The 11,637-nt window shown below is 38.3% G+C and overlaps 1 protein-coding gene across 1 annotated transcript in view; it reads left to right on the top strand.

Annotated features, from left to right (window-relative positions):
• The window catches only part of TRIM38 (tripartite motif containing 38), a 102,364-nt gene that overhangs the window by 41,458 nt on the left and 49,269 nt on the right, over positions 1-11,637 (top strand). The gene's annotated exons all lie outside the window — the stretch shown is intronic.

The raw sequence follows: 11,637 nt of genomic DNA, 5'->3' as shown, positions 1-11,637 counted from the left end.
GTAGGTCTTCACAGAACCAGTCAAATTCAGCTTCTTCAGCATTATTGGTCAGGGCATAGACTCGGATTACCATGATATTGAATGGTTTGCCTTGGAAACAAACAGAGATCATTCTGTCGTTTTTGAGATTGCATCCAAGTACTGCATACTCCTTGGGTATATCTCCTCAAAACCTCTGATGCCTTCTCTAGTTCAGACATCACTGTGTGGTTTTTGCTTTGCTTTGTTGTATCTTCAATGATTTTAGTTTGCTTTTGAAAAGATTTAAAAAAGAAAGACAATGTTATAATTAAATAGTTTAGTATTTTTTCCTTCCTTGTTGTATTTGTGTTTTTTTTTCCTTTGAAATTTTGTTAATTTTTACCCTTTGAAATACTGAACTATAACATTACAGAGTGAACTTCACTCTGTAGCTTTCCCTGGGTCCTTTCTCCTTTACACACACAAACACACACCCATAGGAACAGGGGCAAAAACATCTCACATAAATTTAGTGACATTTCTCCATATTTTTCTATTTTTGCTACCTATAGTTTTCATTCACAAACTATAAATTAAGGCTTTGTATTATTTCTAAATTTGTGTGCATGCTATTATATGCTATGAGCCATGCTATAAGTCACTTTAGGGAATAAACAACATGCATATGGAACTGGGCTTCCCTTGTGGCTCAGCTGGTAAAGAATCCGCCTGCAATGTGGGAGACCTGGGTTAGAACCCTGGGTTGGGAAGATCCCCTGAAGAAGGGAAAAGCTACCCACTCCAGTATTCTGGCCTGCGAATTCCATGACTGTATAGCCCATGGGGTTGCAAAGAGTCAGACATGACTGAGCAACTTTCACTTTCATGTGGAACACCTATATAGGCATAGTGAAAGCCAACCTCTCCCAATTTCTTTAGGTGTATTTGTTTTTATCTACATCCCTACACAGTTGAAAACATTCTCACTGCTTTCCCAGTGTTCATGCGGTTCTGCTTGTCTTCATCTCAGAGATGAACCAATGCCTTCAGATCCCCAGCTTTATGTAGATGGTTCATTTCCAACTCCTTGCATGCTCTGTGCTTGCAGCCAAGACACCTTTTTCTATGTGACATAGACTCAATCTCCAGCCATGGAATTTTAACCCTAGTTCTACTCCTATGAGTTCTTCTGGCTTAAGTTCCCACTTGTCACTTTGATTTTAAGTTTCTTCTTAGTTCTTAGTTTATGGCCACTGAGGAGATCTTTTTTTTTTTATTTTAAATTTGACCATTTATACCTATTCGGACTATATAGTGGGAGAGTAAACCATCTCCCAGCATTGTGGTGGAGAAGTGAGATACTGTCAAAGTCTATCACTAAGATCAAGGATTCTGAAGGAGGTGCCTGGGTCTTGGGGAGTCCAAGCTACTACTTCCAATCATTTATTGTATGTCCCCCTCACAATTCTTTCAGGTAAATTTTATTATATTCATTATGAGATTATAAGAGGAAAGAAAAACAGATTTGTTCCATCTGCACTTTGGGAATTTAAGCATGGAAATCTAAGTCCATTATGTTGAAGGAAGGGATATAAATTTCACCTTCCTGTGTAAAAGATTTTTCCCTGAGTCATTTTTTGAAGGACTCTGGACCATGAGATAAATGATCAACAACTTTAGAATTCAAATATGTCTAACCCTGAATTATTATCCAAGTCAGAAAATGTGACTTGGTTTTGCAACTTAATTTTTAACTGCATCTTCAAATGCTCATGAGTTCTTTGTCCTGAATTTGACTTGGTAGAAATAGATGAACGTTGTCTCTGGGGAAAAAAAAAAAATCCAACTTAGCTTCATTTCTATAAGCAATTTTTAAACACTTGAATATAGATTGAAATGTTTCTTTGGCTTATACTGTGATATCCACCTATTAAAATTTTTATATGTTTTTATTTTGAAAATGGTTAGTTTTCAAATTGCTTTCTTTTAGTCACTTAGAATTATTAGACAGGATAGGGCACACATTTCTCCTTTAGTAACTTTTAAAATTATCCTCTGAGCTGTTTTCATAGGACTGTCAACAGCTGTCATTGATAATTAGACACATGACAACTCAGCAAGATGTTGGCTTTCATTCAGGGTAAAGTTTCTGGGCAACTGCTCCAGTCTACAATCCTACTGTGATCATAGAAAGCCTATTGTTCTAGTCTGGAAAGCCAGGATGGGTCCTAGCAGAGGAAGCATCTCTCTTGTGCACACTCTACTCCAAACCTCACAACGCCCAGTAGTGATTTAGGAGATTCTAGGGCAGCTGTCAAACAATCACATCAGATGAATCTGAATCCTGAAATGAAAGTCTTGACTAAATGATAATGGTCATTCTCTGGATCTGGAGATTGATGCTTTTTCATATACATTCTAAACCATGAACCCAGTGATGTCTCATGTCTGCTCAGAATCTTCAGCTCCTATCATGGTACTGGCAAATCCTCTTTTCTCCAAGTTCAGGTCAAACTCCTATTTGGCCTCATCATCTCTATAACAAATGCAATCAATCTGGTCACTGAACTCATATTGGAAAACCATCTTTATTATTCTGAATTCTATCAGCTGAATAGAATGGTATATCTTTTGTTATCTACACAACACATTCAATTATGTGCTAGATTGTGTGTGTGTGTGTGCTCAGTTGTGTGCAACTCTTTAAAACCCCATGGACTGTAGCCCACCAGGTTGCTCTGTCCAAGGGATTTTCCCACCAAGAACACTGGAGCGGGTTTCCATTTCCTCCTCCAGAGGATCTTCCTGAACCAGGGATTGAACCTGCATCTCTTGCATCTCCTGCATTGCAGGCAGATTCTTTACCACTGAACCATCCAGGAAGATCATGTGCTAGATGCCATACTGCAAATACTCTTTCTCTTGTCCTTAGATGTGGCTTTCCTTCTTCTAAGGAGTAAGTGTCTTTAATTTCATGGCTGCAGTCACCATCTGCAGTGATTTTGGAGCCCAAAAAAATAAAGTCTGACACTGTTTCCACTGTTTCCCCATCTATTTTCCATGAAGTGACGGGACCAGATGCCATGATTTTCGTTTTCTGAAAGTTGAGCTTTAAGCCAACTTTTTCACTCTCCTCTTTCACTTTCATCAAGAGGCTTTTTAGCTCCTCTTCACTTTCTGCCATAAGGGTGGTGTCATCTGCATATCTGAGGTTATTGATATTTCTCCCAGCAATCTTGATTCTAGCTTGTGCTTCTTCCAGCCCAGCGTTTCTCATGATGTACTCTGCATAGAAGTTAAAGAAGCAGGGTGACAATATACAGCCTTTTCCTATTTGGAACCAGTCTGTTGTTCCATGTCCAGTTCTAACTGTTGCTTCCTGACCTGCATACAGGTTTCTCAAGAGGCAGGTCAGGTGGTCTGGTATTCCCATCTCTTTCAGAATTTTCCACAGTTTATTGTGATCCACACAGTCAAAGGCTTTGGCATAGTTAATAAGGCAGAAATAGATGTTTTTCTGGAACTCTCTTGCTTTTTCCATGATCCAGCGGATGTTGGCAATTTGATCTCTGGTTCCTCTGCCTTTTCTAAAACCAGCTTGAACATCTGGAAGTTTACTGTTCATGTATTGCTGAAGCCTGGCTTGGAGAATTTTGAGCATTACTTTACTAGCATGTGAGATGAGTGCAATTGTGCAGTAGTTTGGGCATTCTCTGGCATTGCCTTTCTTTGGGATTGGAATGGAAACTAACATTTTCCAGTCCTTCAACTTCAGCTTCTTCAGCATTAGAGGTTAGGGCATCAACTTGGATTACTGTGATATTGAATGGTTTGCCTTGGAAACGAACCAAGATCATTCTGTCATTTTTGAGACTGCAACCAAGTATTGCATTTTAGGCTTTTTTATTGACTATAAGGACTACCCCATTTCTTCTAAGGGATTCTTGCCCAAAGTAGTAGATAAAACGGTCATATGAATTAAATTCTCCCATTCCCATCCATTTTAGTTCACAGATTCCTAAAATGTCAATGTTAACTCTTGCCATCTCCTGCTTGACCACAATCAATTTACCTTGATTCATCAATGTAACATTCCAGGTTCCTATGCTATTCTTTCCAGCGTCGGACTTTACTTTTACCACCGGATGTAACCACACTGGGCATTGTTTCCACTTTGGCTCAGCCTCAGCCTCTTAAATATACTAGTATACATTAAAAAAAAGTTGAATATTATTTCAAATAAACTTGGAAAATAGGAAATTTGCCCCAGATTCATCATCCTCACATCTGCCCACCCCCTAAATTTCAATATTATTTATTTTCGTTGTTTTTTTTTTACCCCTACTTGCTTTTCCATTGTGTTGGGAATCACAGTGTAGATAAAATTTAAGGCAAGTACTTTAAGATATTTCGTTTTCTCTTTATATTACAAAACTTTAAGAGCACCAGGGAATCCTGAAATATTCATTCAGTTATGTAGCATTCAAAATATTATCTTACATCCATTTTGTTTCAGGCTATTTGTTAAAAGCTGAAAAGGAAAAGATGGTTACCACCCTCTAGGAGATTACATTCGAATAGGACAAATAAAGGTGTAGAACATTACAATAAATGTGAGCTATTTCAAATCTTAAAAGATGATGGTGTTAAAGTGTTGCACTCATTATGCCAACAAATTTGGAAAATGCAGCAGTGGTCACAGGACTGGAAAAGGTCAGTTTTCATTCCAGTCCTAAAGAAAGGCAATGCCAAAGAATGTTCAAATTACCATGCAATTGCACTCACTGCACACACCAGCAAGATTATGCTCAAAATCCTTCAAGCTAGGCTTCAGCAGTACGTGTACCAAGAACTTCCAGATGTACAAGCTGGATTTAGAAAATGCAGAGGAACCAGAGGTCAAATTACCAACATATGACTGCCTCAGCTTGGAATTATTTTATAAGGCTTCCTAGGGAAAGGAGTGTTTGTATAAGAGTTTCCAGGTGGGAAAGCATGTACAATGAAGGAAATATATGGAAGACTGTGCTGGTTTGGGAGTTGGGAATATGTATTATGACTAGTGGAGAGTCCTAGGGTTTGATGACTGCAAAGAATTAAGGTTTGCAGGTGCTTCTGGATAAGTGGGATGATTACAATCCAGGAAAACACAAGTCTATGGAAAGGAAGAGTTTGTAGAAAGCCAATAACACATGAGGAAGGGGAAAAGAGAGGTTGTAACACCTGAGGGGAGAAATAGCAATGCTGAAATCCAAGTATAAAATAGGGAGGAGGCTGGCAGATGCTATGAAATCCTTTTATGGAGCAAAAGGGCAGTGACCTTGGAATTGCTGAGCCAGCAGTAGTGACATATTCAATGCCAAATTATGTGCTGGAAAACAAATTAAACAGAAGTGGAGAAAAGACCAGACCACGTAAGAGTTTTCAGTAGCAAAGCATACAAGAGAACCTGCTCAGTTGATAAGGAAACCAGGGGTCCCTTTCAGGCACCCTGGAGAACCAGACCTGAACATGATGGATCCAGGTACAGAGCCTGATCACCAAACAGCTTAGTCAGGCAACCACCCACCAAAAGCCACCCCTTCCAAATGTTGCTGCCGTGTTTAGCTGGGCTCTTGATAACCTCGTCAGTTGGGAAAATTGATTTTAGGACAGAAACAGGCCAACCTGCAAGATCAGTAGGCATTAACCTCAGGCTTCCTCCCATGCACACTACTCATGCACACTTGGAGAGCACATAAATTCTGGTTACTTTGTGCTCCCAGTGTGTTCTGAAAGCTTTTCGTTAATTAGCCTCTCCTTAAGGGTCGGACACGGCTGAGGGACTTCACTTTCACTTTTCACTTTCATGCATTGGAGAAGGAAATGGCAACCCACTCCAGTGTTCTTGCTTGGAGAATCCCAGGGATGGGGGAGCCTGCTGGGCTACCGTCTATGGGGTCGCACAGAGTCGGACACAGCTGAAGCGACTTAGCACCAGCAGCAGCAGCAGCCTTCATTTAAAGTCAAATGCCAAACCTATCTTGTAAGTAGAGCCATTTTAGCTAAAGTAAGATTTGCTTGGATTAAATTTTCTCCCAACTGTTAGCTATTTCTCTACAAGTTCTCTTAAAACACTGGTTACACACTAAGAAGATTCTCAGCACACTGCATAGCATCATAAACCAAAAGCCATTAACTTCTACAATGGTGTCAACTTATATCCTTTCTCAAAATCATTGTTATCTTCAGTTTCTGAAAAGAACCATTTCATGTCTTCCAAATTTTCTTGATCGTTAAGATCCAACGAGACCGCCAGGATTCTAAATCCTGTTATGAACATCTTTTTTTTGCCCCTGTTGCCTCATTGTAAAATTAGGGTCAAAAATACTACCTGCTTGTTGGGTTGTTGTAAGAATTAGCTGGCACATAAGAAACACTCCGCAAATGTTAGCTAATTCATGGGGTCGCAAGGAGTCAGACACGACTGAGCGACTCAACTGAACTGAACTGCACTGAAATGTTGGCTATTATGTTACTGTTTTCATTATTTTTTCTTCTTATTCATGCTGCTTATTTTGTCTCATTTTTCTTTACCTAGTAATTCTTACCAACTTTCAGTGCTCAGTTCAACTCAATGGTCACTTTCTCAGTGAGGCTTTCCTGGGCTTCCCTGGTGGCTCAGTGATAAAGAATCCACCTGTCAAAGCAGGAGACACTCATGCGTGGAGCAACTAAGCCCGTGCACCACAACTATTGAGCCTATGCTGTAGAGCCCTGGAACCACAACTACAGAAGTCTGAAGGCCCTGTGCTTCACAACAAGAGAAGCCACAGCAATGAGAAACCTGCACATCACAACTAGAGAGTAACTCCTGCTCCCTGCAACTAGAGAAAAGCCTGTGCAGCAATGAAGACCCAGCACAGCAAATAAATAGAATCAGTGAGGTCTTCCTTGGCCACCCTGTCCTTCTTCCAATCATTCAAATTCTTCTACATTACATTCCCTTAGGTCTCATCCTACTTGTAGTATGTGATTGATTTAGAATCTACTTTCCCCCTTTCCCTCCCCTCTGTAGGACTTTAACCAAATGTCAACTTTTCAATGAGTCCTTCTTCCCTGTTTAATTTTTCTCCTTAGCATTGATTGCTTCCACACAATATGTAGTTTACTTATTGTTTTCCTCTATATCACATGAACAGGAACTGTATCTCTGCCTGCCACTGCTTTAGCTCAAAAAGGCTGCATGGCCTAAAATATTAAGCATACGATAAAATATTTCCTTTTATTTACAAAGTAAGTCATTTCTATTTTTGATGACAAGTTTTAGATGTCAAGTTTAAAATATTCAGCAGAGTACCTGAAAAAACTTTTTATGTGACACACAATCAAAACAGTTTGAAAACCACTTCTCTACACAAATTGTCTATTTTTAAGCAGTATCCAAAAAAAAAAAAAGGCTTCCCTGGTCATTCAGATGGTAAAGAGTCCACCTGCAATTCAGGAGACCGGGGTCTGATCCCTGGGTTGGGAAGTTCCCCTGGAGGAGGGCATGGCAACCCACTCCAGTATTCTTGGCTGCAGAATCCCCATGGACAGAGGAGCCTGATGGGCTACAGTCTATGGGGTCACAAAGAGTTGGACATGACTGAGCGACTAAGCACACACCAGATAAAATGAGGAATGACTTCAATTAGAATATTTCATGACATGATTTGATTTTAATAAAAAGTAACCATCTAATTTTTTTTGTTGGAGGATTTTATCAAATACATCTTGAAACTTGGTCCAGGAAAATAGTCCAGCTTCATTTGGAAGAACTAGTTACCTAACCTGCCTTGCTTCAGTTGCTCTGAACTCAGAACATTCCAACTCTGACCAATCTTCTCCTATAATAAGAGCTACACACAGCAGACAAGAAAAGGCAGGAGAACCAAAAACCAGATGAATATTAATCATTAACAGGTAATTCCCAAACCAATATTTGGAAACTCTTTGTTTACCCTCTAAGTATCGTTCCACAAAAAAACGTGTGGATGCCACTTTTTTTTTTTAATAGAAAGAGGGATAGTGCGAACATAGGCATATTTTCAGGAAATTTTAGGAAATAAATTGGAACTTAGGGAGCTTGATGAAGACCTTGGGAAATGTGTTCATGTGCTTTTGGCACTGAGAATTCCATGGAGAAAATAAAGTAAAAGATCCAAGGATGAAAGTCAGCTGAAATTAGAAGACAGATATAAGGTTCTAGCATATTGATAAATAGATGAAGGATTTTCAACAAACAGAGAAGAATCACTAATTAAAGCAAAATTGAAGGAAACTCTAAGACCACTAGATAAAAAGCAAATCACTGATATTGTTCAAGGGAACATCAATTGGAAGTGATTAACAACTTGGAACATCTCGGTCAAAGTATGGAATTTAGGTTAAAGATAGAATCTTATATCACTGAGTCTAAATATACCTCTCTTAAAAAAGTTAGCTGGCTGATCAGACTTCATTATTATATTAGATACAAGAAAAGACTCGAAGGAAGTCAATACTGTCCAAGTTAATATTTTAATGTATTGAGGTTCCATAATGATAGCATTCCTATGAAAAAAGAAATTATTCACTATTATGGGACTCAGGAATATTGAAGTACTGTTTTAAAATATCTCCACTGAAATATATTCAGAAGACGTGGATGCAGGGAGTGGGTTCATGAAAAAAAAAAATGTTAGTGGCTAGGGCTAGGCTAAGGTAAGCAAGAGGTGCCCATGGTACAGAATTAAGGAGATACTCTCATATGCCAATTCTGTGCTTGGACAAAATGAGCCTGATAAAGAGTGCCTCCCTGGCAGCTGGCTTGCCTCACTCTAGTGACCCTTGAATTAAGTTCAAATAACAGTGACATTTATGATATTCAATGGAATGCAATTCTCATATGCAAAGTACTTAATGCGACACTAGTACATTAACTGCAACAAGTTAGAGCAAAATTTCAGAGAACAGCAATGAAGCCAAGGCGCTGTACTTAGGTGAGACGTTCAGATGGACCAGTGAGCAGCACTGAGACATTATTCACCGTTTACTCCATAGGTTATTAACTTGAGAAATACAGCATTAAGATAACAATAAATCTGGGGGCACAACACAGCAAAATGTAATCTTCCCACACAAGAGGACTTAAAGTCTTCCTCTATGCCTTATTGTTTCATTTAAATAAAAATAGTCAAAACAAAATTTGTAAGTAAAACAAAGGGAAACAGGAAGCAAGAATGACAAAAGATAAGGCTAACATATTAAAAAATAAGAGACAATTTATTGAGAGACTCTCTTTGAAATAAATACATTTAATAAGAGACAATTTTATAAGAGACAATTTAATAAGAGACTCTCTTTGAAATAAATAAATCACTAAGTGATCTAATGAAGAAGCAGAAAGCAAGCACACAGGCATCATGTCAGAGGTACAAAAGAAGCTCAAACCTCAGCTATAGAAAAACATGAATATATTATAAAAAGATAGTTGACAACACACTGGAATATTTTACAAATATAATTTAAATTATGTATAAAATGGATGATCTTCCAAGATATCATAAGCTGTCAAAACGGATGGAAGAAAATATAGAGCCCTTTGACAGGCCCATAACATGAAGGAAATAAAGGCTCTTCTCAAAGTAGCTTTGGTGGTGGTTTAGTCACTGTTGTGCCTGACTCTTGTAACCCCATGGACTGTAGCCTGCCAGGCTCCTCTGTCCATGGGATTTAAGCCTACATAATTATAAACCAATGCTTTCAAGCCTTCAGATAATAACAACCATAATAAAATTTCCATTCTAGTTAATTTTTTCAGAGTATTGGGGAATAAGCAAAGTTCTCCTTTCTTGTTTTGAAATCAGCATAAGCCCCATATCCAGACATGACACTCATGCATCCAGAGCCAATGTCATATACCAATAAAGCAGCAGAAGTCCTGAAGAAGCCATCAGTGAATCAGAGTCTGGTCTATCAAAAGAATACTCGAGAAACAGTTTACTCAACATTAATAACTATATTAAGGTACAATATTTAATAATCAGAGAAGCAGATCATCTCATTCAATAGATATCAATATGATTTTTGAGAAAAGCAAATTAATTTACATTAAATGTTAGAAATGAATATTAGAAAAGAATCATTAATGTTAGAAACAACTCTTTGGGATGGGGGAGATGGATTAGAGATGCTTCCTATCAACCACAACGCATCTATTCTGAAGACATTAGGAAATGTGGAGGGTAACTGTTTCAGACCATCAAATGGAGAAAGATAACTGAAGTGTCTCTGACACACAGATGTTATTTTTCAGGAATAATCAAAGCAGGTGCTCAGAAAGTCTAGAAATGCTGAGCCATTGTTCTTACCTTTACTTCCAAAGACAACTGATGCTTCCAGGGATAGGGTTTCTTGGGAAGCCTGAGCTCACTCATTTTGCTGTTTAAGAACTTAGACTTTAATCCAGAATCTGACAAGAGACTGCCCTGCTGCCTCCTGCTCTGATGCTGGTGGATCAGGCAAAGAAGGGGGACGCAGAGGATCAGGGAGAATGGGAAAGTAGAGAACAGGGCTCCTTCCCAGGTGTCTGTTTGTCAGACCTAAGCTGAAGAGAGAAGAGAAACTTTGAACTGGATGAAACATTGAGCTTAAGTAAATGTTTTACTTTTTATACACATAAAAATGTACAAATCATAAATGTACACTTTTCACAAAGTAAAAACACCCAGGTGACTAGCATCCAAGTAATGGATTATTACCAGTACCTCAGGAGCCTCCTTTAAGTGCCCTCTTCCCTCTCCTACCCAAGGGGAATCCTTACCTTGATTTTTAATAATTAGTTTTGTCTGTTTTTAAAAACAAAACTCTATTTAAACTTTGTTTTAGATTCTTATTACTCCCTACTGAGTACTCCTCCCTTTTCACTAACTTATTATTTTCTATTGGGTTGTAGCTGATTAACAATGTTGTGATAGTTTTAGGTGAACAGCAAAGGGACTCAGCCATACATATATGTATATTTATTCTCCCCCAAACTCTATTTAAACTCCTAAAAGAAGGTAACTTTTGTCTTGTTTCACTTGAAAAGTGTTCATGAGATCCGTCCATGGTGTTGCATATTGTGGTCTATTTATTCTCATTGTGGGAATAGACCACAATTTTTAAATCATCTTTCTCTTGACAATTAAGTTGTTTGCTGTTGGGCTATTATAAATAGTGCTCCTATGAACATCGTTGTACATCTTTTCCCAAATATCTGTGTACATTTCTAAGTGAAATGTCTAAATCATTGGACTGTCTAAATTTAGCTTCAGGAGATATCACCAAGAAACTTTTCCCGATTTCTTTTATACTCACAGTCATAGGGTGTGAGAGTTCCAGTTGCCTCACAGCTTGCCAGTGTTTGCTGTTTTCCATTTTCTTTTATTTTTCCTTTCCTGTTAAGCATGTAGTGGTATCTTACTGTGGTTTTGATGTTCATTTCTCAGAAGTCTAAGAAAGTTGAGGGCCAATTTATACATATAGACCACTTGAATTTTTCTTTTATAAAGTCTTTGTTCAAAACATTTGCCTATTGGGTAGTCTAGGTTTTCTCTCTTTTTTTCCTGTGTTCAATTTGCCCATCCACTATACTACTCCTCTCTTTTATTCTTCTTTTGGTTTACTACAAAC

Source organism: Ovis canadensis, chromosome 20 (genome assembly GCF_042477335.2).
Source record: "Ovis canadensis isolate MfBH-ARS-UI-01 breed Bighorn chromosome 20, ARS-UI_OviCan_v2, whole genome shotgun sequence".
Lineage (NCBI taxonomy): Eukaryota > Metazoa > Chordata > Mammalia > Artiodactyla > Bovidae > Ovis > Ovis canadensis.
The sequence above is the reverse complement of the archived record's forward strand: the minus strand, read 5'-3'. Positions and strand labels throughout refer to the sequence as shown.